General features: G+C 43.2%; 1 protein-coding gene across 3 annotated transcripts in view; it reads left to right on the top strand.

Moving 5' to 3' along the window:
* SIPA1L1 (signal induced proliferation associated 1 like 1) overlaps positions 1 to 26,326 on the top strand; it is a 224,061-nt gene that overhangs the window by 34,441 nt on the left and 163,294 nt on the right. For all 3 annotated transcript variants that reach the window (XM_021718955.1, XM_008070855.1, XM_008070856.1), the window contains exon 2: positions 11,755 to 11,815. The gene's annotated coding sequence lies outside the window, so the exon portion shown is untranslated. The remainder of the gene's footprint in view (positions 1 to 11,754; positions 11,816 to 26,326) is intronic.

Here is a 26,326-nt window from a genome sequence, read left to right as displayed (position 1 = left end):
CCAAAAGTTTTGAGGTGCAGGTAGGCGGTATGCTCAAAGGGACCTTCCCTTTCCCCTCCTCACCCTATACATCTCAGAGGTAAAGGTAAGTGACTTTCTTGAGTTCTGTGAATCACTCTTGGAAGTGATCGAGCCTGACAACCAGGTCATGGTAACCCCCCGGGTTATTTTCTGTTGGTCAGAAGTAGCTGAGGCCTAATGTTGGCACTTGATATCTCAAGTGGAGGCAGTCTTGTGAGACTGATCCCTGACCTTGTGGGACTGAGCCAACCTAGGTACCATGATAGCACTGTGGGGCGTGCGGTTGGTGTATTGGTGTCTGCCAAGAATTGGAGAATTGGTTGGTGTGAAACCTTCCTACCCTCATCTGATAATTTGATGTTGTAATTTGTTGGTGGTATGTAGAAGAAACAGAGTTGTTTCTTTCTACCTAATGTGTCAGCCAAGGTTCTCTAGAGAAAGGGACCTCTAGAGGGTAGGGGGTGTGTGTGTGTGTGTGTGTGTGTGTGTGTGTGTGTGTGTGTGTGTACGTGCACGCATGTGTGGGTGAATACATATTCATTTATATAAAGAGAAGGAGAGGCATTGGGATTGACTGACTGATCTTAAGGAAGAAATTGGCTCACTCTATAGGGCAGCCTGGCAGGCTGGGGATGGCGGAGGTTGAAACTTCAGACTTGGAGCAGACTTTCTTTGCGAATTGTCTTTGTTGCTTCTGAGCCTTTCAGCTGAGTGGTGAGGCCACCCACATTATGGAGGACAATATTCTTTAAAGCCAGTTGATTGAGTCACATCTGGGAAGCCCACCCCAGCAACACCCAGGTTATTGTGTGATGTAGTAGCTGGGGACAGTAGCTCACTGAATTAATGTGTAAGTCACCACCACGTCTAGTGTAGTGGTTAGTAGAGAAAGACACCATGTGACTGGTTGTGTTACATCAAGAGATTTTCAGCCTAGATGCGAATGTCATCAAACATCCTACTGAGTGTTCTTGCTTCAGGTTCTAAAAGCAGTTCTGTTTTTAGTGACAGTAGGCTGTGTATGGTGATGGTGAGGTCTTTGCATGTTTATCTAACTTGTCTGAGAAGGCATCTCCCCATTTGAGTAGTTAAATATGACAGTTAGGATTTGAGCCTCTTTCCTTCATGCTTACATTTGGTGAAAAGAGCTGTACATTGACTGAATTTCAGAAATGTTATAGGGAACCTGACTAGTTAGACTTCGGGCTAGTGTGCAGTTGTTGCTGTAGAGAGGAAGACCAGCACTGCTTTCTAATTTATGCATGTGCTCGGAAGGACGGGGTATTCGGGTAGCAGATTAGGGCTCAACAAATTCAGTGACTAGAAGGCTGGATGCACTTAGCATACAGCCTTGAAGAGAAGACTGGTGGCTTGTGGACCTGTCCCTAGTGTGTCCAAGCAGCTCATCTTGTCTGCTCACCTGTGTAATTGCTTCTTGCATAAGTAGAGACGTCACCTCCACTTAAAATGGATTTCTCTCCTATGAGCTATGGAGTCGCTCTTTTTGAAAGAGTGTGGTTAGAAAACACACAATGAATTAGCACTGAATCTGTCCGAAGTGTCACTTGATCTCCATGTAACTTACCATCTGCTTTAGAGATTTTGTTCACACTGTCACCCGTAGAAAAACGTGGACCATAATATTCTGAATTCTGAACACTATTATCTAACATTTAAGCCCAAGAAAAGTGGATAGTCTCTTTGATGCTAAATGTAACTGTAACTTAAGATTTTTTTCAGATTGTTAAGATGCATTAACTGTCTGTGGTGTGAAGGACTTTCGCCAGGAGGATGGTTACTAGGCTTGAGTGTCCCTTGCACTGTCTCCACCAGGTTAGCTTTAGCAGTGAGACCCCAGTGCTGATGAGGGTTCGAGGACTCACAGAATCCAGGAGATTGTTTTTTTTGTTTCTAAATCTGTATCTTTACATTGATTTGGAAAGTTTTTGGCTGAAAATTATGCTATCTTTTTTTTTTTTTTTTGAGTTGGAGTCTCACTCTGTCGCCCAGACTGGAGTGCATTGGCCACTCCCGGCCGCTGCAGCCTCGACCTGCTGGGCTCCGGAGGTCCTTCCGCCTCAGCCTTCCAAGTAGCCGGAATTACAGGCATGCGCTACTATGCCCAGCTGATTTTTTGATTTATTGTAGAGATGAGGTCTCGCTGCCCAGGCAGATCTCGAACCCGCGAGCTCAGGCAATCCACTCACCTCAATTATGCTGTCTTAATTAATATATCTTACCTAGATGTAAGTGAATTGACAGTCTAACTGATATGAGCCTAAGAGAAGCAATCACATCTGCCCCTGTAGCCAACTAATAAAATAGGTTGGTTTAGCTTTTCGTTAAATACTTTTTTTTTCTTTTGAAAAAACACAGTGTGAATGATTCCTCCACAAGTGTTTAATTGGACTTTGAGAGTTTAAATGAGATCAATGGTTTTGTTTCATTTGTTTAATCTGGTGTGTGCCCTGGGTGCAATGTTGTGTCCAAATCTATAGCGCTTGTGCTGTGTCTTGGTGAATTTGACAATGTCTGTCTTGGAAGCAACCATGAAACCTGTTACAAACCTGTTACAAACCGTGGGGAAGATTCATGACTTTTAAGTGGTACTGACCCAGCCTTCAGTGAGCTTGGAATATGTTTTGACCAGCCCTCTGGATGTAGATGTAAGTGTGTATTTATATGTCTGAATGTCTGAGCACATGTGCAGGTTTCCTGTCTCTGTTCGTGGAGAGAGCCTGGTAGTAGCAGTGACTGTGTCTACTGCCTGGATCTCGATTTATAAATACCATTCTCTAGTAAAAGGAGCCAGGTCTCCTTGGAGAAAGGCTGTGTACAGTGTGAGAAAGTACAAAATAAGACTAAAACATCTGGTTTCAGAAAGTGAAGGATGCCATCGGAAAATGATGGGAGCGTGTCAAAATGACAGAGAAGAGGCTTTGAAGAGGTTTCCAAATCTCAGCAGGGTGGGCTACCAAATAAATAATGATCATAGTAAACAATATGGTAATAGTATGGTAGTAATGGATTATAACCCACTGAATAAATGAGTGAAAACTGTAAATCAGGGGTCCCCAACCCCTTAGGCTGTGGACCGGTACTCAGTCTGTGGCCTGTTAGGAAGCAGGCTGCACTGCAGGAGGTGAGCAGAGAGTGAGCCAGCTACTTCCCATTTCTTGCATTACCGCCTGAGCTCCACTTTCTGTCAGATCAGAGGCAGCGTTAGATTCTCATAGGATCATGAACCCTATTATGAACTGCGAGGGATCTAGGTTATGTGCTCCTTATGAGAATCTAATGCTTGATGATTCCCCACCCCTCTTCCCTGTGGAAAATTTGAGACCAGTTCCTGATGCCAAAAATTTTCGGGACTGCTGCTATAAATATAAGAATGAATTGATGCATTAATTGAAAGCTTGAAGAAGAACAGGATATTTCCATAGCTTCAAAATATTCTCCTCTGAAATACTTATTAGTTACAGAAGGGAATAGAGTAAGTAATTCTGCAGTGGGAAAGCTTGGCAAATCTCGCCTTCAGTCATCAAGGGAGCAGCATTAGTAATAATGCAGATCAAATTGGGTGCCACCTATGGGAAGCAACGGGAAGAACACAGTGTTCTTGCTGTAATAGTCTTGCCAGCATCTTTACTCATCATTCATTCTATTTTTAAATGAGTTTTGTTTTGAAGTATGATACACACAGAAAAAGATACACAAATTATAGGTGGACAGGTCAATGCATTTTAGAAGTTGAACTCATCTGTGAAGCCAGATCCAGATGGAGAAAACTCAGGGTTGCTCTAAAGCCTTGATATGACTCCTGGGTAAGTCAGTGAGTGGTTCTGCCTGGTGTTGAGCTTTCTGTAAGTGGAATTGTGCCGTGTATGCTTTTTTATGTGGCTTCTTGCTTTCAGCTTTATATTTATAATGCTAATTCATGCTGCACGTGGCAATATTTTATTCCTTCTATCGCTGTAGTATTCTATTTTATGCAGTTCCTCAATTGATTTTTTTTTTTCTACTGGGGATATACACTGCATTTGTTTTCATTTTTGGTGATTAGGAATTTCACTGCTGGGAACCTCCCTGTTCATGATGTAGGGCAGGAAGATTTCCTTTTCTCACCTGTTACAAGGTTCATGGCTGAACCCCATAACAAAAGACAGAGTAACAAGAGAAAAGCTGACAAACTTATTAATACAAGTTTTATGTGCCATGGGAGCCATCAGAAATGAAGACCCAGAGAAACAGGGACACCTGTGAGGCCTGTTAGCTCACCTCCTTCTCTGTGTCCCTGTGTGTGTTCAAAGATAAGAACATTCCTTTCCTCCAGGTACAGGGAGGGCACTTCTGGAATTATGACCTCCTTTGTATTTTAATGCTTATTTATTTATTTAGATAGAGTCTCATTCTATTGCCCAGGCTGGAGTGCAGTGGTGTAATCATAGCTCATTGCAGCCTTGACCTCCTGAACTCAAGTGATCCTCCCATCGCAGCTTCCTTAGCAGCTGGGACTGCAGGCATGTACCATCACATTCGACTCATTTTAAAATTTTTTGTAGAGACAGTATCTTGTTATGTTGCCCAAGCTGGTCTCCAACCTCTGGCCTCAAGCAGTCTTCTGCCTCGGCCTCCCAAAGTGTTGGGATTATAGGTGCCAGCCATGGCACATGTAGCCTTTTAAAATTTGATGGACTGTTTTTTGAAAGTAGGATTGGAAAAAGCAGGTATGATCTAATGATAATAACTGGGGGCAACTAGCGATGCCTGTTAGCTCAGCTCCTTCTCTGTGTTCCTGTGTGTGTTCAGAGATAAGAACATTCCTTTCCTCCAGGTACAGGGAGGGCACTTCTGGAATTATGACCTCCTTTGGAAGAAAGCAAAGAATATTTTCTTGCCTGCTTTGTGGGAGAGGTGGAAGGCCTGAGTAGTTTCCTCAGAGGCCAACGCAGCCTGCTTGGGGTAATATGTGTTGCACCCCATGTGTGTCTTTTGCCACAAATGTGTGTCCTTGGATGCCATCTCTGTCTAGGAGGGAAACTGCTGAGTTGGCACATGCGTGCTCAACTTTAGCCAGCACACTAGGCACTTTTTCAAGAGTCATGTTAGTGATGTTCCCACCAGGTGGGTTTTCACTGTAGCTCCTCTGATAGGTGCACAACGCTGCCACACTGTGAGTTTATCTGCATACTTCTAGTGGCTGATGAGGTTGAGTGTTTCTTGTCTGTTCACCCTTTATCTGGTTGTGTTGTGTGTGGTTTCACTGTTTGTTCTGCCTTTCAGGTCTTCCATCCAGGATCATTTTTCTACTGCACAAAGGCCATGTAATTTAGTGTGTCTAGTAAGCTCTTGGTTTTGTTTGCCTGAAAATGTTTGTTGTTTTAGGAGTTTTCTCTAGCTATAGAATTCCAGGTTGATAGTTATCTCCTTAGTTTACCGAAAACAATAGTCCCCATCTTCAGGCTCATTGTTGCTCTGAGAATTGAGCTATGGCCTTAACTGGTACACATTTCCAGGTGATTCTCTTCTCTTTGCCACTTTCCAGATTGCTTTTATTTGTTAGTCTGCAGTTTCACTCTGTCTCTTGGTGTTGATTTTTCATTTGCTTGTTATTTGTTGGCCTTTTTGGATTCACAGACTGGTGTCACTTACATCAGTGAGTCTCTCCATTATCATCTTCTAATGCCGATGGGTGTCTCTTATCTGAGATACTTGGGACCAGAAGTGTTTTGAGTTTTAGATTTTTTCAGATTTGGAATATTTGCAGTGTACTTACCAGATGTGCATCCCTAATCTGACAGTCTGAAAATCTGAAATGCTCCCGTGAGTGTTTCCTTTGAGCATCATGACAGTGCCAACAAATGTTGGATTTTGGAGCATTGTGGAGTCAGGTTTGGAATGCTTCAGTCATACTCGTGGGTGTCAGGCCCATTCCTTCTGTCATTTGTGCCTTGTGGCTTCCCTTTCAAGTTTTTTCCTCTGCTTGGGGAGCATTCTGGATACCTTTTCTGAATCAGTCTTCCAGTTTACAGAGCCACCTTTCCCAGCTGTGGAAAATCTGTAATTTATCCACCTAATGATTTTTTTAAAAGACTTCAGTTTCTATTTTTTTTAATTTCGAAACTTCTATCTGGCTCTTTTCCAATTTGGTCACTTACAGTTCCTTGTTTGTTCGCACTTCTCATTTACAGAGAAATGAATTTATATGCCTTTTTTTAGGTATCAAACCTTATCAGCTTTAGTATTTGGCATAGAGAGAAAAAGACTTAAAACAAGGTTTTGAATTAGGAAGATTATGACTCACAATCTCTCATGTAGGTCAGGCGTGGTGACTAACACCTGTAATCCCAGTACTTTGAGAGGCCAAGGTGGGAGGATCACTTGAGCCCAGGAGTTCAAGACCAGCTTGGGCAACATAGCAAGACCTTATCTATAAAAAAAAAAGTTGGGTGTGGTGGCACATGGCTGTAGTCCCATCTACTCCAGAGGCTGAGGTGGGAGGATCCCCTGATCCCAGGACTTGGAGGCTGCAGTGAGCCAAGATTGTGACACTGCACTCCAACCTGGGCAACAGTGTAAGACTCTTTCTCATTAAAATACAAACAAACAAACAAAAACAAAAACCCTCATGTATCCATGTTTTTCTTTTCTTTTTTTTTTAACTTTTCATTTTGAAATAATCTCAGAGTTGTTTTAAACGTTGCAAAAATAGGTCAAACATCATTCATGTGTCCTTCATGCTCAATCCCCAAAAGCTAGTATCTTTCGTAACTATAGTGAAATTATCAAAATCAGGACTAATACAGTTTGCTAATTTCCATACTGTATTTGTAAATTGTCAATTGTTCCAATAATGTCTTTTGTCTGGACTGTGATCCATTCTAGGATAAACATTCATTCAGTTATGTCTCCTTTAATCTGTGGTGTTTGTCAAATGGTGGTTTTTCTATTTCCAGCATTCTTTCTGCATTTTTCCTCTAAGAAAGAGATCAGCCTTCTCTTGTGTTTACACATTCAGTTATTTATTTTTAGCAATATGGACTCATAGATACTTGTTTTATCCTATGTGTTATAATCTGTTAATACAGTTATAAATTTTTGTTTTTATTTAGAATATTATATATATTATACACACACACACACACACACACACACACACACACACACACATATTTTTAGAGATGGGTCACTATGCCACCTAGGCTGGTCTCGAACTCCTGGGCCCAAGCATTCCTCCTACCTCAGCTTCCTAAAGTGCTGGGGGTGTGGCATGAGCCATTGTGCCTGGCCAGTTTTTAATTTTATTATTTAAATTGTCACAGATTTGGTCCCTTTGATTGGGTCTCACTTTCCTTTCAGTGAGTTCCCATCTTTTTTGAGCATTTTCTTACTTTTGGCACCATAAGATGTTCCAGGCTTATCTGATACTTTCCCTGCCCCAGTTTTGCTGCCAGGCATATCTCCTGCATCCTTTTATTGAAGGATGTTTAGAAACCAACCTCTGGGGTTAGTGTGCTCACTGCTCCTGGGATCTGAAAGAGGATAGAGCTAGGACATGCCTGTGTGTCTACACCTGCCTGCATCTGTCTCTGTGTGTCTGTCCGTCTGTGGAAATGCTTGTTAAAACCATGTGTTTGTAGTGCTGCCTCCAATTCAAGGTTGACATTGAACAGTTCATGCTGGCCTTTCCCCTTTCTTTGTTTTGTGTCTGGCCTCTATGCGAGTGGTGAAGAGATGCTGGTTTCTCGGATGGCTAGCTATTTTCCAGTGTGGTTATGTTACATATTTGTGATGCAGTTTAGTTGTTCCTGTTTGTATTTCCTTTTAGGTTCCTCCCACATACTGATTTTAATTCTTTGCATTTTTTATCTTATAAAACACTACCATGGTTCTAAATGTCAAAACTATGCAAAAAGATCTGTTTGGAGACCTGCGCCTTTCTCTCCATGCCTGTGCTCTACTCTCCTCCATGTCCAACCCCAGTGGCTCCAAGATGCCTGTGAGATAAAATTGAAACTTTCTATGCCCGACAAGTCCCTCTGTCATCTGAGTTTAGCCTGTCCTCGTATATTGGTCAATGAGTCCTGGTTGTTCCTCAGCTGTGGCTGCCTCCTTCCTGCCTCCCTACCCTATATGGTCTCTCCCTCTGCCTGGAATGATGCTCTGTTCCCTTCTTACCAGCTGCACTCAGCTGGTTTTCCCTCTTACTCTGTTGCTCTCTCCTATTCTGTCCTTCTTTTCACTTGAATTTCCCTCCTCTACATTTAATAATTCTCTCTTACTAATTTGCAGCTCCCTTAGCACTTGTACATGTTTTACAACTTTCATGTTGTTTAATCTAAGTTTTTGCTACATGGATTTGCCAACTTCTCTACAGCAGGGCCCTGATCTTTCATTTCCAGTGTTTAGTCCAGATTCTTTCTTACGCATGTCAGTTATGCAGTCTACCAAGTAGATTTCAGCTCTTTTCACTTAATTTTTCTGTGCTTCTTTTCTCATTTGACTCGTAATATAAGCCTAATGATGTGATGGTGTGATTTTGTTTTCTCTGACTTGTGCATAGTGCCTGCCCCTCCTGGTGTATTTGGACACCATCTTGGTAACCTAATGTCTTCCTGTGATCCTTGGAAAGTTTCAATATATAAGTAAGTTTTAAGTACAGTAAGGTTTAGTTTCCTGTGTTTTGTAGTGCCATGAAATCAAGGTATAGAGATTCTTGAAAATGTGTGCTTAGAAAGTCAGGACTGTGATCTGCCTGGTTTACTTATTCACTTGAAAAGCTGAGACTTCCTGCCCATTTAATCCATTAGATTGGAAGGAATTGTAGTCCTGGGAACAAATCCCTTTATCAGCTCTTAAGAGCCTTAAGAAGCTTTAAAGTTGTCTTTATTTTGTCCTAAAGGCAAGTTCAGTGGCCCTCCACGTTGTGGTTGCGGTGCTGAGCTGCTTCTGTCACTCTTCATCCTGTGTGGCTTACTCGGAGGCTGTAATAGCACAGGACCCACCCCAGTGCCTCTTGGCCCCCTTTTACTCAGCTTCTCCCACCTCTCTCTGCATGCTGAAGTCACCAGAGGGCCTCAAGTCCCATGGCAGACTTGGAGGAGGATGGTTGCCGTTTGAGCACACACTGGATGTGGGGCCTGAGCAGCTGCTGTGCCAGCATGTGCCATCCAGGGACAGTAAGCTGCCAGAATCTTCATATATGACAGTTATTAAATGTGTTCCTTTCTTATTCAGAATGAAGAGAAGTATGTCCATAGTGTACACCTTGGTGCTTGTTCCCAGACTGAATGTAGCCACAGGACTACCCCTCAGATCAGGACTCCAGTACCAGCAACCCTCTCATCCCCAGCCCTGCCTCCCCAACCCCTGCCAACCCTGCCGCCCCCGGCCCACCCCCAGAGTAATTCCTATGCAGACTCACATAGTTCTGCCTGCTTCTGAACTTTGTAACGTGGAACCATGCAGTCCACCTCCTTGTGCCTGGCGTCTTAGTTTCAGCATTCCGTTGTGAGAGCCATCTGTGTTGCTGTGTTAGTTAGGGTTCATTTATATCCACTGCTGTGCAGCAAGGACCACTATGGTCTGTGGATTGACTGTTTTGTAAATAAAGCTTATTGGTGTCTAGCCAAACCCATAAGTTCATGTGCTTTTGTGCTTCAGAGGCAGGGTTGGGCAGATGCGATGAAGGACAAAGACTTACAGCCTGCAGAACCTACAGTATTTACGGCTTGGCCCTTTTCAGGAGAAGTTGACTAATTTCTGCTGTATAGTACTCCATTGTGGGAAATTGTCACCACAATTTGTTGCTGGGTTTTACTGTCACAACTGATAGTTCTTGGCTGATTTTGTGACGCTGGGATTCATGTGAGCGCCCTCCTTGGAGACACTTCTAGGCATAGCGTTGTGGTTGCTGGGCATGTCTTGTTCTGCTTTGTGGGTTGCTGTTGAGCAGTTGCCCTGTCTACATCCCACCAGCACTGTGTGAGGGCTGATTGTTCCATATCCCAAGACGTGGTATTGTCACAGTCTTACATTTCAGCAATTTTGATTGCTGTGGAGTTTTATCTCACTATAGCTCCCTCCCCTCCTCTCCCCACCCCTGCCCTTCCCTCTCCTCCCCTCCCCTCTCCAGGCTATGGTGCAATGTTACGATCACAGCTCACCACAGCCGTGTCCTTCTGGACTCAGGCAATCCTCCTACCTCAGCCTCCCGAATAGCTGGAACCAAAAGCATGCACCACCATGTCCAGATACTTTTTAAATTTTTTGTAGGGAATGGGTCTTGATATGTTGCCTAGACTGGTCTCAAACTTCTGAGCTCACGTGAGCCTCCTACCTCAGCCTCCCCAGTATCTGGGACTATAGGCACATGCTACTATGCCTGGCTAATTTTTAATTATTGTTATTATTTTTTTGTAGAAATGAGGTCCTGCTTTGTTGCCCAGGATGGTCTCAAGCTCCTGGGCTCAAGAGATCCTGCCACCTTGGCCTCCCAAAGTGCTGGGATTCCAGGCATGAGCCACCATACTGCCTGTGGGTTTCATTGTATCTCCCTGGTAGGGAATGAGGTTGCACACCTGTTCACATGCTTGTTGGCCATGGGATGTCCTAGAAGGTGGCTTGTCTTTTCCTCCTGTTTTATAAGGAGTTCTTTATGTATTCCGAGCCCGCACTTTGGTGGATATATGTGTTGCAGATATTTTCTTCTGTTTTGAGGCTTCCACTTTCATTCTTTTTAGGGTTTATAATTTTTAAAAGTATTATTAACCATAACAAGTGCAGTGACTTGGCTGAATGTCCCAAGTCCTGAGGAAAGTGAAATTAGACACGGCATCTGTCCATACTGGGATAGTTACCCCCAGCCTTGTCACAGCCCCGAGAACAGCATTGTCTTGAAGCATAGTTGAATTTTATGTTTTCAGTGCCTCTTAACTACACTTGTCATTGGTTATGTTGTTACTTGTCCTGGGGTTTGGGCAGGGACAGAGTTCTTACCTTTTACTTTTGAGTATTAAAAGCAGTTCCAGGCCACAGTCTCTAGTTCTGTGAGTGTGTTGTCAGCATTCCACAGCATGGTGAATATTCGAAGATTTCATTAATGAAGATGGTGCAGTGTCAAGTATTTGAATCAGCTATTTGCATTTTTTTTCCTATTGAGAACTAACTCCTCAGATCCCAGAGTTTAGGAATTTAGACTTTGAAGCTGATTTATCTGGCTTAGAGTTACATTGGATTGAATAAACTTGTTATGTGTTGTAACAGGCAGACTCCATGGTTTTTGAGGTCTGCTTAATAATCATCTCTCTCTCTTTTTTTTTTTTAAACCAGGAGATAGAGGCTGCAGTGAGCTATGATCTCACCACTGCACTCCATCCTGGGCAGCAGAGCAAAATGCTATCTCTAAAAAAAATAAATTATTCTGTTTTTTCCCTTTTTGTGCTTTATTTTTATCATAACAGTCCAAGATAGTATTTCTTGATAAAAAATATATTTGTCTGTTTTGAGTTTTGATGGTCCGATGCACAGTAGATGCAGGTGACCTTGAAAATACCTAGAGGTAGCCTAATGCTGCAGTGCCTCTCTCAGGTCTGGCTCAAGGGCAGTGCTCACCTTAGAAAGGATGGTTCTTCTCTTTGAGAACAGAGACAAGACTTCTGTGAAAACTATGCAACTAGTGTTCTTAGTGAAATTTCTTATGTACTTTAACAATTTATTTCTAACTTTTTTCAGGTGATGCCTTGCTAGTGCGGTTGCTGTTGTTGGAATGTCTGTCCTGTGGTGCTAGGATGCAGTAAGTACTGTGCTGCGCTTCTCATGGCCTATCTGCTGTGAGTTGTTGCCTTTCTGTGTTTGCATTTCTGATTGGAGAATTGAACATATAGAAACATACATTTAAGAAATCCTTTCTCAGAGACCATTTTCTGTGGCCATCTGCCTTTGAGTCTTTCACTTTAGATCCAAGCCTATCACGATGGTGACTTCTTTTATGCTCTGGTGCACATGGTTCGAGAAGTTTCCTGTAAACACTGAGTAGCCATTGGGTCGGACCCTGTCCTGTCTCTCGTCTACTCCTCCTGTTACAGGTGGAAGAAGTGACCATGACCCCATGATGTGTTCTACTTGGCAGCAGTCCCTTGTGGACTCTGGGGACATCAGTGTGTTGCTGTTACCTGGTCAGGGTTGATTTCGCGAGTGGTGCTGTGACCCAGTTCTAGTCGGAGTGATGCCCGCATAGACTTGCTGAAGTGCCTGTGGAAGGCCTTACTTGCTGAGGACTGAGCTGCAGGAGCATGTTGTCTGCATCCTTGATTGTTGTTGCTGCTGGTGTAAGGCCTGGTGTGGCTGTAGGTTCTGGCTTCCAGACAAACACCCAGGGTGGAGTGCAGAGGCCCAGGGAAGGGAGTCCCAGAGCTCGCCCTTTTTCGGTTCAAGTATTTAAGCCAAGGCATTTCCTTTCTGTTTAAGCTAGTTGAGTTGGGACCCAAAACATCCTAAGTGATTAACTTCATCTCCATTTTATTTTTAGCAATCCATTAGGTTCTTCCCAGGGAACGTGGGAGTAATTGCAAAATGAGACAAAATAATACCGTTACATTAAACGGGCAGTGTGTTGGTGTTGACTGACAACTACTCACTCCTAGCAATCAGCAGAGCATGATTTGGTCTTCAAAGATAGGAGGAGAAAGTGTTTTGCTTTCAGATTCTCTCTTTCTCTTCCAAAGATTTTTTCTTTTAATTAACCCACTTGGGCTGTGAATGCTGAAAAGGGTCTTAGGCAACTGGCATGAAACCATTCCTTGGTACAGGTGTCTACTCAGCAATGTGGGTGTGCTTTTTGTGTGTTCTTGGAAGTCTATACCTGCACTTTAAATTCCTTGTGCTTTTGTTTTTGAAAAACTAATAGGAATATTTTAAATATAAAACATAAAGCACAACATAACCATTCATGTGTATCTCTCCACCACACACTCAAGAAATGGAATGTTTCCCAGTTCCACTGAAAGGTTGAAGGCACTTTTCCCAGGGTACTCCTTCGGAAGGTGCTCCTCCCAGGGCATTCCTCCTGATGGCATTTCTGCTTAAGGCACTCCTCCCAATGGCTCTCCTCCTAGGGTACTTCTCCTGAGCCTACTCCTCCCGAAGGCATTCCTCCCAGTGCATTCCTCCTGATGGCGCTCCTCCCAGTGGCACTTCTCCCAGGGCATTTCTCCTGAGGGCGCTTCTCCCAGGATACTCTTCCCAACAGTGCTTCTCCCAACTGTGCTCCTCCCAATGGCACTCCTTCCCATAGAGCTCCTCTCAGTTGCGCTCCTCCCAAGGGTGCTCCTTCTGAGGATAGTGTGCTCCCTCCCTCAAGGACCTGTCCTGGCTTTAGTCTTCATTATTTCCATGCATTTGTTTTTACTTTTATCACATGTGTACTGTATGATTTTTGTGTGCTTTTAAATTTTGGGTAAATGTAGATGCTGTGTGCATTGCTGTTTAAAATCACAAGGGCTTTTAGAATAAATTCAGCATCACTGCAAGAGACTACATGTTTGTTCTTAGACACTTGTCAGAAGATCTGTCATTGGCATCCTGGTGATCTGTTGCTGAGTTTGAACCTGCATGCTTTCTCTGGAGCTTGGTTTGTCATCAAAGCCACTGTCTACACCGGCGTTGCTCTCCTGTGCAGGGGTGCATTGTGCAGGATACTTTCAGTTCAACTGTGTCATCAACGAGCTTTTCAAAGTGCGTGCTGTCCTACGTAAGTAGCCCTATTTACCCTGTTGCCTGAATGATAGTTTTGGGAAACTTAAGATAAATCTATGCATTAAATTAGCCATCATGCCTACAAAATTCACTTCTGTTCTCTCTAAACTTGCCATTGTGTCATTTGGTTGTGTTGTACTGGCAGCAATAGCTACAGGAGAGACCTCCATCCCTATGCACTGTGAGACTACAACTTGAATTGGTCCTGTCCTATCGCTTGGGAGCCTCTGGGAAATTGCCCTTGTACCCTGATTTCCTTTGTGTCCTACGTTGAGTCTTAGAAATCATTTTGTATCCTGCTTCTGCCTGAAATGTGTCTTTAGTCATTTAGATTTTGCATCCAAATAACTCCATTTTTCGCTGTTGGAGGACTCCTGTTACCCTTTGTTCTTGGCTGGAGTGATCCCTCTAGGAAATCTGATAGTCAGTTCTATTCAGAAGTCTTTAATCCTTTCTGCGTGGGAACTCAAGATTACTGATAAATTGTCAAAAAGAGAAAGATTTACCACAGTAGGAGAATTTCCATTTTTTCTGTAGTGTTGTTTTTGCTTAACTATCTGACACTGGAAAAACAGTAAACTCGAAAGATTTTTTTCCCCCTTAATTCATACATATATCTATGTTTCAGGAAGGAAAACAGTAACATCTTTTGTTGAAATTGAGTTTTAGGGTTTTGTGCTATGTGCTTGCATCTGTTGTTGTGTAATGTGTTTTATGTCTCCATTTTCTTCTTTTAACAACCTCAGTGTTTTGCTTGGTTTTAAGGGGAAAAACCTAGTACATTTTCTTTGGAAAACATCAGTTCAGTGAAGTGATACTACTCTATTTTTGTTTCATGTGGACTGGCATCTTCTTATTACCATTTATATGTAAAAGAACTTGTGGGCTTGGGTTGCTGTCAGGCTACTGCATGACACACTGCCTTTGTGGAGGGCAGCCCACAGGTGAGGGAGCTTCTAGACAGTGACTCAGGTCTGTTTATTAGGGCTTACTCTCCGCACCCTTGTTGACTTGACAGTACTGGTCATAGACCACTTAGTCTGGGAAAGCAATACACAGAACATCTGACCTGGTGCAAATGATCTAGAGGGGTAATAAATGTTTTCTTCCCTCTATTCTGTGGCTGAGGGAATTAGAAAAGGAGACTTGTTCTTTGCAAGTATTATAGAGGGTGAATACACATTTGTGAAAGTAAATTTTTTGGGAAAGAATGCACAGCAGTGGAATGTATGCCATTTGTAAACAGTTTGGATTTCCCAGTTTGTGTAGGGATCCCTCTGTGCCTTCGGCCCACTACTTTGTGAGGAAGGCAGGAACTGTGGCCTGCCTTGCAGCTCAGGTTACTGCTCCAACCTTTCAGGAGGTATTAACAGGCTTCCTTGCTGCCTGGGCCTCTGCTTAACCCTCAGCACAACTGAGGTAGGGAAGTCCTGGAAGCTTCTGTTGTGTCTATTTTGCTTCCTTCTAACTAGTCACACAAATCAACATATCAATATTTAGAATGGAAATTTGCTGTAAGACTCAATCAAGAATTCCTAAGTTGTGATGGGTGGGAACATATATGAAGAAATTTAATGCTTGATTATGTCTTATTTCATCCGGTAACAGATGCCGTCTCAGTTTTATGAATGAATGCTAATCCCCTGATGAAAGCTTCTCACCCTCTTTTTTTTTTTTTAATTGCTTCTCAAATCAATTAGAAAGAATTAGTCTGGTCTATGGAGTTAGGTGTCCCCCTCTGTAAAATGGAAGCTCTACTAAATGGTGTGTGCAGAGAGACCATCTGTCTCGCTCGCCATCTGACCCATCCTTAAATGTGATGGTATCCCCATTGTGTTACTCCACAGTGGTCTCGAGGTAAAGCTGGAGAAGTCCTGTACATCTGTCTTCTCTGCTCCTGTGGAGTCTGTTGACTGAAGAATTTAGGCCACAGTCTAACTTCATTGTTACTATAATTTGATTGCATTTTGATGATCATTTGGAATAACAACCATTCAGTTGTATTTGTTCAGAGCATCAAGAAAATCTCTTTTAACACTATTCTCAGCAACTTTTAAAAATAACTGTTACAGAAATAATATGTACTTGTGAGGAAAATGTAGAAAATGCAGATAAACATAAAGACAATTTACCATCCATACATGGCTGTTGCCAGCTTTGACTAATGTGATGGTCTCACAGACATCAAGTGTATGTTCAAGAAGGAAGTCCATGCCGGTGCCTGGCTTGTGACTGACCGCAGTGATATGGTGCCAGTAGCTCTTGACTGGCGTGTTGTCTGGTGGACTGAATGTCTGCTGAACTGCACATGTATGCTTCTCCTGGCTGTGACCATTTTATTACAGAGTAAAGGAAGGTGCCTCTTGACATAGAAACTGGCCTATTCTGGTTAGCTTGTTTGCACTGACTTTCAGGGAGTGGCTTTCTTGTGCAGGGCATGTTTCTATGCAAGAATGAATTTTGTTTTTCATTCTTATTGACAGGATCATACAAAAGGAACTGCTATGAAAAAAGAATAGAAGAATAACACACTTTTAACAGAAATGCCTTCTATTCCACTCATGGAAAGAGGAAAGTCAAGTCGCCAGCGACTGTGTGGTCATGACCAAGGGTCCCTCCTGGGTTGTTAGAAGTCACTGTTAACATAGTGAATCTGCCCTTGCCACGTTCCCTCTCATGTGCCTCCCCCACTCTCTGCTCCCTGCCCTGTCCTGTCCCAGCTCGGGTCACTTAACCACACTGCACTGCAGAGCTTATGGAAATCTGCACTAACTCAGGTCTTGCTGACAACGCCACTTGAGCACTTTTGTCCCTCAGTTTATGGAAACTTGTGATATATTGTCTGGTTTTCAAATCATCACACAGCACAGGTTCATGTGAGCCACTGATACCTCCCTGGCCCCGAAGTATTTGTCCTTTGTGCTGTTTTGATAATTCTGAGCATTTGTTCACTGGTTTCCTTCCCTGACAATCAGGATAAGTTAAGTATGCCAAAGCCCTCTTAACTCCTGGTGGGCTTCTCTTAGGTGTCTGTGCTCAACAGCGGTGGTCTCCATGAGCAGTGATGCACTGCAGCCAGTTAACCAGAGACAGCACATGGTATCTTGTTCTAAAGCCACTGGGGTGCCAACAGAGCATGTGGTGAGCGCCCTGCTCCTGCCCTCTCTTCTAGGTGAAGAGTGCAGAAGTTGTTTTAAAAGAAGTCTGCTTTCCATGTATCACTCAGTTTTGGAGCAGTGTCCCTTAGAGTTTAGCATAGAATTCTTCAGAAAACTCCACCCCTGGAAGAAAACAGTTTTTGAAAGACTGTCTCAGCAGCTGTTAACGTTTAGCAGAATGTGGCACTGTCTCTGAAGATTCTTTGGTTATACAACAGCAGCTTGCTGGATTTCACTTCTGCAACTGCAGTTCCTTCCATGGAGATACTGATTTAAAATATCAGACAAACACCACCAAGTTTTAAATGATTTTATAACTTCTTGTTGGAAAATGCTCACATTTTGACTCACTGGTGTTAGAATGTGTTTTCAGTTTTAAGCAGTGAATTGAAAGTTTAGCATTTAAATGATTGAAGAAAGCACATTTTTATTTAACATATAAACAAGCAAATAAAATAAGCAAAATTTTTATTTAACACACAGATATGTCTTACACACACACACACACACACACACACACACACACACTCTCTCTCTCTCTCTCTCTCTCTCTCTCTCTCTCTTCTTTTTTGGTTGCCCAGGCAGGCTGAAGTACAGTGGTGCTATCACTGCTCACCGTGCCTTGACCTTCTGTGTTCAGGTGATCCTCTCACCTCAGCCTCCCTAATAACTGGGACTACAGGCGCATGCCACCATGCCCAGCTAATTTTATGATTTTTTTGAAGAGACTAGGTCTTGCTATGTTGCCCAGGCTGGTCTTGAACTCCTGGGTTCAGGAAGTCGTCTTGCCTCAGCCTCTCATAGTGCTGGGATTATAGGCATGAGCCACTGTGCTAGCTTGGTGGTTTTAAATACTGAATCAGGGAGCTTCGGTGGTGGTTCCAGTGACCAGTGGCCAGGAGCTATTTCAGGTCACCCGTCCTGCTCAGCCCACTGAGAGAAGAAGCTGGGCTGATACTGCTGATTGTACATTGCCTGATTGGAGGGACCCTCCTGTGCTCACATTGTTTCCTCCTTCTCAGTATATATTGAAATCTAAATACTGTAAAGGCTAATAAGACTGACTTATAGGATTTGTTTTCAGAAATTTGAGATTTTTTAAAAAGTAGAATGTGATAACCAGGGCTGTAAGAGATTGTGTCAGTCATCTTGAGAGTGATGTCTTTGCTGAATGAGAGAAGGAGGTATAGGCAGCAAGGGAAATACTTGATACATTCTCCCTGACGAAAGCATTCTCACTCTTATGAAAGTAGACTTCTCCTCCTTCAAGGGAGATAGGCATTCAGTTGTCTGGAATTAGAGTGAAATCAGGTAGTGATTAAAAAGAGTACTCAAATATACAAGAAAAGAATGTCTTAAGTTGTAACATTGTAACAGAAACTTGTTCATGGTCTATAGAAGATCACCTTTTCTCTCCCGCTCTGGGGAAAATGCTTTGTTCTCCACCTAGGGGAGTGAGCTCCTTTACTGCATCATATATTCATGAAGTTCTGCCTGGAGATGAGGAAATCAATTTAGAGAACATGTTTCATGCTTAGAATGTTTGACTAATGTAAGAATTTAACATTGACTACATCTATCACATCTCCATTTTAAGGATGAGAAGGTAAAGTTCCAAATGCATAGTTACTTTGTTAAAAGTAACAAAACAAGTCCTTTCAAAGGGCAGGCAGCAGGCAGACCAGTGCATGTTTTTTTCGGTAGAAGTACATCTATGTTGCTACAAGGCATGCATGGTTCACTAGAGCTTTATTAGTCTTGCCGGTTATTCTCTCATAGTTTTAGATGAGTATTGCAGCCTTGGCAGAGTAATGACCCAGCGCTCCCATTCTAGTCAGGAATCCGGAAGTAAGGAGGAATGGAAGAGAAGAATGCCCTATGGTAGATGGTAACTGACTACCTGTGAGTGAGGGTTGAAGGGTAGGGGAGGAGAGCCATTGCCAAGCCCTGGGTCAGCTCTGGCCAGCCTCATGCCCAGGACCCCACCTCTTCCCTCTCTTCTGTTCTTCCTTTCACACTTTGTGCCATCCCATCCTTACGAAGTTCTCCTCTTCTCCATAGCTGACTTCTTCGCTCTGTCTCCCCGACCCTGACGTGAGTTCTCCAGTCCTGTCACCTGTCCCTCCTCTTCTCTTCACACGTCTTCTCTCTCCATAAATGCCTCCATGTTGGGTGTGGTGGCTCATGCCTGTAATCCCAGCACTTTGGGAGGTGGAGGTGAGAGGATTGCCTGAACCCAGGGGTTTGAGACCAGCCTGGGCAATGTGGCGAAACTTCGTTTCTACAATAAAAATCAAAAAATTAGCTGGGTATGGTGGCTCATATCTGAGACAGAAGGATCACCAGAGTCCGGCAGGTCGAGGCTGTGGTGGCTGAGTGTGTCACTGGACTCCAGCCTGGGCGACAGAATGAAACTCTGACTGAGAAAAAAAAAGAAAGAAAGAAATGCCTCCAACTCTCCTGTTCCCTCAGCATAGCTGACCCATTCCCTGTCCCCCAACCCCCACCCCCATCCCTGCCGCCCCCAGCTTTTCAATTCTCTCTCTTCTTGCTTTTGGTGTGGGTAAGGTAAGAGCAAGGAGCAGGAGGCTTGCCTGTCACTCTTTTATCTTTTTACTCTTTCTTTTTAAAGTTCTTTACATTTAGATACAATATTCACTCAATAAAACACTAAAATCTTAAGTGTTAGAGATAAGGTTGCTGTAACCATTCGTGTTTTTTTTTGAGTTGTAGTCTCACTCCATCACCCAGGCTGAAGTACAGTGGCACACTCACTGCCACCCCAGCATTGATCTGCTGGACTCCAGCGATCCTTCCTCCTCAGCCTTCCAAGTAGCCGGAACTACAGGTGCACACTACTGCGCCCAGCTAATTTTTTTATCTTTTGTAGAGATGAGGTCTTGCCAGTTTGCCCAGGCTTGTCTCGAACCCGCGGGCACACGCATTCCACTTGCCTCAACCTCCCAAAGTGCTGGGCTTACAGGCGGAGCCACCAAGCTCAGCTATAACCATTCTTGTACAGGACGTTTTGTGGACATGCAGCTTCACTTCTGCTGCTGACACCTAGGAGTGGAGTTGCTGGGTTGTGGGCTGATGTGTGCTCTTCTCTACTTGGGACTCCTGTTCTCCCAAGTGGCCATGTCATCTTGCACTTGTACCAGCACTGTACCAGGGTTGCAGTTGTTCTGCATTTCTTACATCACTTGGTATTGTCAGAATTGCAATTTTAAAAAGAATTTAAAAAATCTAAAAAAACTGGTAGGCATTCTAGTGGGTGTTTCATAGTATCTTGGTGGTGATTTTAATTTGCTTCTTTTTGATGACTGATTGGAGCATGTGTTCATGTGCTTTTTGGTTGTTCTTGTGCCTGGTATCATTTTGCACTTTATGTTGCTAGTCTTTCCTGTTTTTCTAATTGTTGTTATTGTCTTCAATTGTGGATTTGTCAGATTATTTAATTTATATAATGTATTCTGGATACAATTTATTTGTCAGATATGTGTGGTATGTGTACTTTTCCTGGTCTCTAGCTTGCCAGTTCATTTTCTTAATGATCTCTCTTAATGAACAAAAAGTTTAATTCTGAGTCCAATTTCTCAAGTTTTTTTCACATTAAGTACTTCATCATGTGTTGTCTAAGAACTCTTTGCTTATCCGATAATGGGAAGATATTTTCCTACGTTTACTTTTGGGTTGATAACCTGTCAAATGAAGTAACTATTGAGGCGTACTTTTTGTTTTTTTCATGTGTCTAATCTGGTAGCATTTGTTGAAAAAGACCGCTCTTTTCCCATAGAGCTGAGGTGGTGACTTGGTTAAAGATCAGTTTACCATGTATGTGTGTGTCTCTTCTGTTCCACTGGTCTGTCTGTTCTATGGCTATTATGCCAAGACTTGAGTATATTGTGGCTGTAAGATTTGAAATCAGGGAATTAAGTCCTCACGAAATTATTTTTTAATTTCTTTGGATATTATAGATCCTTTGCATTTTCATATAAATTTTAGAATCACTTGTCTTTTTAAAATGAGAGTCTGCCGTATTTTCACTGGAATTTCACTGAACTTATTTTTAAATTTGTGGAGAATAGACATTTTAATAATGTTGGGTCTTTCCATCCATAAACCTCTCCACTTAATTTTTCTAGGCAGTGTTTTGTAATTTTCCAGTATTGGTGTATTATACATTTTCATTACATATATTAGATATTTATTAGATATATATTAGATATATTGAATTTTTAGTGCTTCTGTAAGTACTGTTTTTCAAATTTCATTTCATTGCTTACTTGTTAGTATACAGACATACAGTTGCTATTTGTATATTGACCTGATGTGCTGCAAAGTTCCTAAATTCAACTGCTGATTCTCATACTGTGTGTGTAAATAGGTTACTGACATATGTAATCATGATTGGTGTCTGTGAATCATGACAGTTTTATCTACTTCTTCTTGCCCATCCCTATGCATTTTTAAGTTCCCTTTTCTAACCTTCTGGAACTAACTGGAACTTCCAGTATAGTGCTCGCTAGAAGTGGTAGGCATGGACATCCTTGCCTTATTCCTGGCCCTTTTTCCTTAGGAGGAAGCACTCGTTTTTCACTGTGGAGTCTCATGAAGTCTTTACCCTGGGGTGTCTGTTCTAGAAGAACATGATCCTATGACGTCCTCAGTCCCAGGCTTCTGTGCTTGACCTGCGTGCCTGGACAGCCTTTTCTTGTGACATTACCGTGTTACCCTGTTTTTCCCTTTTCTTTCTGCCTCATTTCCCAAGGAGCAGTGTGTTTTTTTCCCTTGGCTCCTCCACCTCTGTGAATATTGATGGCTTTTCTCCGCATTTGTTTTTTCTCAATTCTTAGCTATTGTGTGTTTGCTGAGTAGGTACCTGCAACTCACTGTTGGTGTTGGAGGCTGTACAGGGCAGCAAGGCCTGGTCTCTGTCCTAGGAACCTACTGCACAGTGTGGGGAGGACTTTGACAGGATGGAGGGTTCCTTGGACTTCATGGAGGAATGGGCATCTCGACTGGTCTGGCAGGTCAGAGGAAAGACCTGCAAAAGAGGTGATGCTGCTTCTTTCCTCCTCGTGTGCAGGTGCCTGAGGCCTGCCAAGGCTCTCCACGTGTGGTCATGCCTGTTCTCAGGGTCTTTATGCCCACTCTCAGCGGTTTCGAGGTCAGCCAGAGCGTGAGTGGTGCTGACTGCCTTGTGCCTCACACAGCGTTTGTGTCAAGAGCCCCCGACAGCTCTCTAGATCCTGTTGGGAGTGACTTGCTTGTCTTTATCTTTAGAAACACTAGAATTTTGTCGTTTTGAATGAATGAATTCATTGAGAACTTCTGGTTTTTGTTTAAATATGTCTTTTTTTTTTTTTGCTGGATTGATTTTTTTTTTTTTTCTTGGAGTCAAAGTCTAGCTCTGTTGCCTAGCCTGGAGATCAGTGGCACAATCACGGCTCACCACAACCTCCGACTTTGGGGTTCAAGTGATCCTTCAGCCTCCCAAGTAACTGGGACTATAGATGAGTGCCGTCATGCTGATAGACTTTTTAAACTTAGTTTAAAAATTGTTTTGAGTTGTGTTAATTTCCCAGAATAATGCTTTGTTGAAATATTCACTTGGGGTAGTAGGATGACCTCTGACTCGTCACTCAGCAGAGCAGACTGTCTTTTTCCTTGGATTGCAAGTACTGGTGAGCTGTACCTCAAGATTCCCATCTTGCACTTTTCATTCAATGTCTCCACCCAAACATTGTCTGTTGTTCCATCTTTATTTGTTGGATTGCCTCTCTTACTATCTCAGCTGCTTCTTGTAAAACCAGGACATCACAGAACACATTTTTTTGAGGAGGCACCAACTAAGGGTTATTTCAGATAATTACATTATAAAAATTGAACAGTGTCTTATTGCAAATGTAATAGATATGGTAGGCATTGTTTGCGATTTCATTGGAATGAAAGTGAAGCAATTACAGTCATTTTTTAAAGCTTATAAGTTGAAATATGTATTTTTTGTTTCCAGCAAATGTATGCTATGTAGTACCCGTTAAATGAGGCCATTTAGCTTTATTGTGCTTAAGTGTAAGGCCAGAATCCTGTAAACCCAATTTTGTAATGTAAAGTCTGCTATTAGCATTCTATTTACTAAATTTCTGTTATTTCAAAATTTGAAATAACTCTGAAAGATAAATTGCCTTTTATCACCAAAGGACTTTTTATTTATAGCCTTATGATAAGGAGTGGTGATCATAGAAGGTATTTACATATCAGATAAAAAATCAGTGCATATGAATGTGTTGTTATCAATATTGAATCAGCTAGAATTCAATTACAGGCTCACGCCTGTAATCCCAAGCACTTTGGGAGGCTGAGGTGAGAGGAATGCTTAAGCCCAGGAGTTTAAGACCAGCCTGGGCAACATAGCAAGATGTCCTCTCTATAAAAAATTTTAAAAATTGGCTGGGTGTGGTGGCACATGCTTATAGTCCCAGCTTCTTGGCAATCTGAGGCAGGAGGATGTCCGAGTCCAGGAGGTCGAGGCTGTGGTAAGGTTATCATACCACTGTGCTTCAGACACAACTCAAAATAATAACACTGCTTCAACAGGAGAATCAGTGTTTTAAGTGTAATTTATGTTAGGATGCTTATATTTCTAATGTTTTTAAGTAGAAAAAAATAAGTTCGGCCTTCAGTGTAGAAGTTGAAGAAAAGGCCGCTTACATGAAAAGGTCTTGCCTGAACTCTGTTTAGCCATGAACATTGGAGCCTTGTCATTCAGAGGTTATTATTGTTGCTAATTTTAAACCAAATCTACTCTTCTGTTTTTTTTCTTACATGTGATTAAAAATACTTCACTTTGTTAAACTTAAGAGTTCAAAGTGGTTCAGCATTTGAATGTTTCTAAGTGCTGGAAAAGGTTTGGACACTTCTTTTGAGGGTGCCCTCAGTAGCCCCGTGACCTCCCAGAGGACCCCTAGTAACAGGGTCATATCAGTAAGTTGGGACTTACGAGGGGGCTTACTTGACTCTCCTTCATTGCCTCTGTTGGAAATTCTGCCTTTTCCGTCACCTTGTCATCTTTCAGGGCTCTTCTGACAGCAGACTGGCTCTTGTTTTGGGTGTTTCTTATGCCCAGCCTGCTGTTTCCCCTCTCCAGGTGCTGGCTGGCACTGAGGGGTCACCCATGTGTGAACACCTCCTTGAGAAAGAGAAGTTCCTGCCCTGCTCTGGGTGCTTCTTCCTCCTGAAGTGAGACCATCTCATTTCTGACCCCAGGTGTCTCCTGTGTACGTCTGTGGTTCCTAGCTCTGTGTCTCTGACTAGCCCTGTATTGCAACTGCCTCCCTGACATCCCTCCCTGATGTCCATTGAGTACCACTCATTCCACACAGTCAGCAGGAACTCTTGATGTGCAGCTTTGATAGGCTGCTCATTGGGTTCCTGGGACTTCCGTCTCAGCACCGAAGGTCCCCCGTTCTAGGAAACTCACTAGTCCCAGTACACCAGGATGTGTCACCCTGTTTGCAGTCCTTCAACCTCACCCCTCTCCTTGGGTTCCTTGGGAGAACCCTCTAGCTAGGTGCTTGAGTGGAAATTTCAGGAGGGATCTCGGCTCGTCTCCTCCAAGCCCTCCGTGACATGTGTCTTAGCCACATAGAATCCCCAGCATGCCTGGTCGTCTCCCCCTCCAGAAATACCCTGTGCTTCTGTGTCCTCCTGTCTCTGCGGATTTTACCCAGATGCAAGCCCTTTTCATCTAGCACTAGGTCGTGTCACCAGTTATGAATCTAGAGCCTTGTGGCCACCTTGTTGTTCTCAGAGTCCAGCCCTGCCATCAGTGGCACCCCACTCCTGGGCCCCTGTCCTTCTCCACAGCCCGCTGCACTGACTGCCTCCCTGTGCCACTCCCCACTCCATGCACATGGTGCCCCTTCTCTACCCTTGTTCATGCCTATGGGTCTGCCCCCCCCCATATCCCTTCTCCCTATGGCTATCTCATTTGGGTCCTCTTATCTCGAATGACTTTCTCCCAGAGAGGCCTCCTGGACCACGTCCTCTGAAAGCGGCCAGCTGCCACCTCGATCTCCTTACCATGTCTGAGTCTCTGGTTGGCTGTCCCCAACGTGACTGTCATGTGGCTGGTTGCTTGGCTTACTCTTGCTCTCCCCACTGGGCTGCACACCCTGGGTGGGACCCGTGACTGCTGTGATCACTGTCCTTTCGAGGTGTTAGGACGATCACAGAAATGGGTGGCTAGGAAGTACTGTTCACTGAAGTAAAGAAGAAATGGACCTTGAGGCACCTAACACCAAGACGGAGACCCAGGGAGGTGTTAACCAGAGATTAGTGATTGGAATGAACTCTACCGCACTGGTTACCACCACTGCAAAAAGGGTAGACTGCCAGAGACTGTCTTCATTGAATAGGCTGTCACACTGGATAGGCTGTCACACATAGGCTGGTGTGTTTCTTACTTTATGTTAGCTAAGGTTTTAAAAAGAGAAAACTTTACAGGTTTAGTCACAAATGTATTTTTCCGTAATCTGTGTTTTTCTGGAGTTTTAAGCCATTCAGTGGTGGGTTCTTCTGTATCAGTTATGAGACTGTGCCCTGTGCACAGTCTCATAAGGGACTTCCATTGCCTGTGGGGAGTGCAGGGACCTCAGAGCTTCCCCGACTTGCTGTGACCTAACGGGCTTTGCTTTGGAACTTGGGTGTTGTGTTGAGGTGCTGCAGGTGCCTCTGAACCGGGCCTCACCCTCAGGTCTCTGGCATCAGAACCGGGTAGTTCTTTGTTGTGGAGGGCTGTATGTTCCACAAAGTCGAGTCAGGTCCCTGGCCTCACCCAGGACATGCTGACACCCCTCAGTTCAGACCACAGTTACCTCCAGATACTACTGCATGTCCCCAGAGGGCAAAATCTCCCCCTCTGAGTTCCACTCTAGACCATCAATATGTTTTCTTCTATTTTCTTCACACGGGGAAATAATTTTTAAAAAATAATTGCCTTTTTCTTTGTAGGGGAATGTATAATAACCTTAAAAGGCTATTATAAGGAAAGATTGTTCATCTTATACCATTACTTAGTTATTAGAATCTATTTTCAACTGGTGTGTTTCTATAATTCCTTGGTTCACTTTGCATTAGAAACCCTAGAATATTCTGAGGGAATTTGTTCCTTCGGTGTTTCTATATTTTCCTCCTGCTCCCGTCACCATGGAGCGAAACACTTTTGAGACATGTGAGGTTAAAAACAGTCATGACAGAAGAGGAAAGAGTCGTTTTTCTTCTGTGTTCTTTTTCTTCTCTCTCCTACCCCTCTTACCACAGTCAACCAAATGGGATATTTGTTTGAATGTTTCTAAATTGGGCATCAAGATAGGAAAGGCATGTTGTTC

Source organism: Carlito syrichta, unplaced genomic scaffold (assembly GCF_000164805.1).
Source record: "Carlito syrichta isolate Samal-C Ts95f unplaced genomic scaffold, Tarsius_syrichta-2.0.1 Scaffold314032, whole genome shotgun sequence".
Lineage (NCBI taxonomy): Eukaryota > Metazoa > Chordata > Mammalia > Primates > Tarsiidae > Carlito > Carlito syrichta.
Note: the sequence above shows the minus strand (reverse complement) of the source record. Positions and strands in the feature narration are given on the sequence as shown.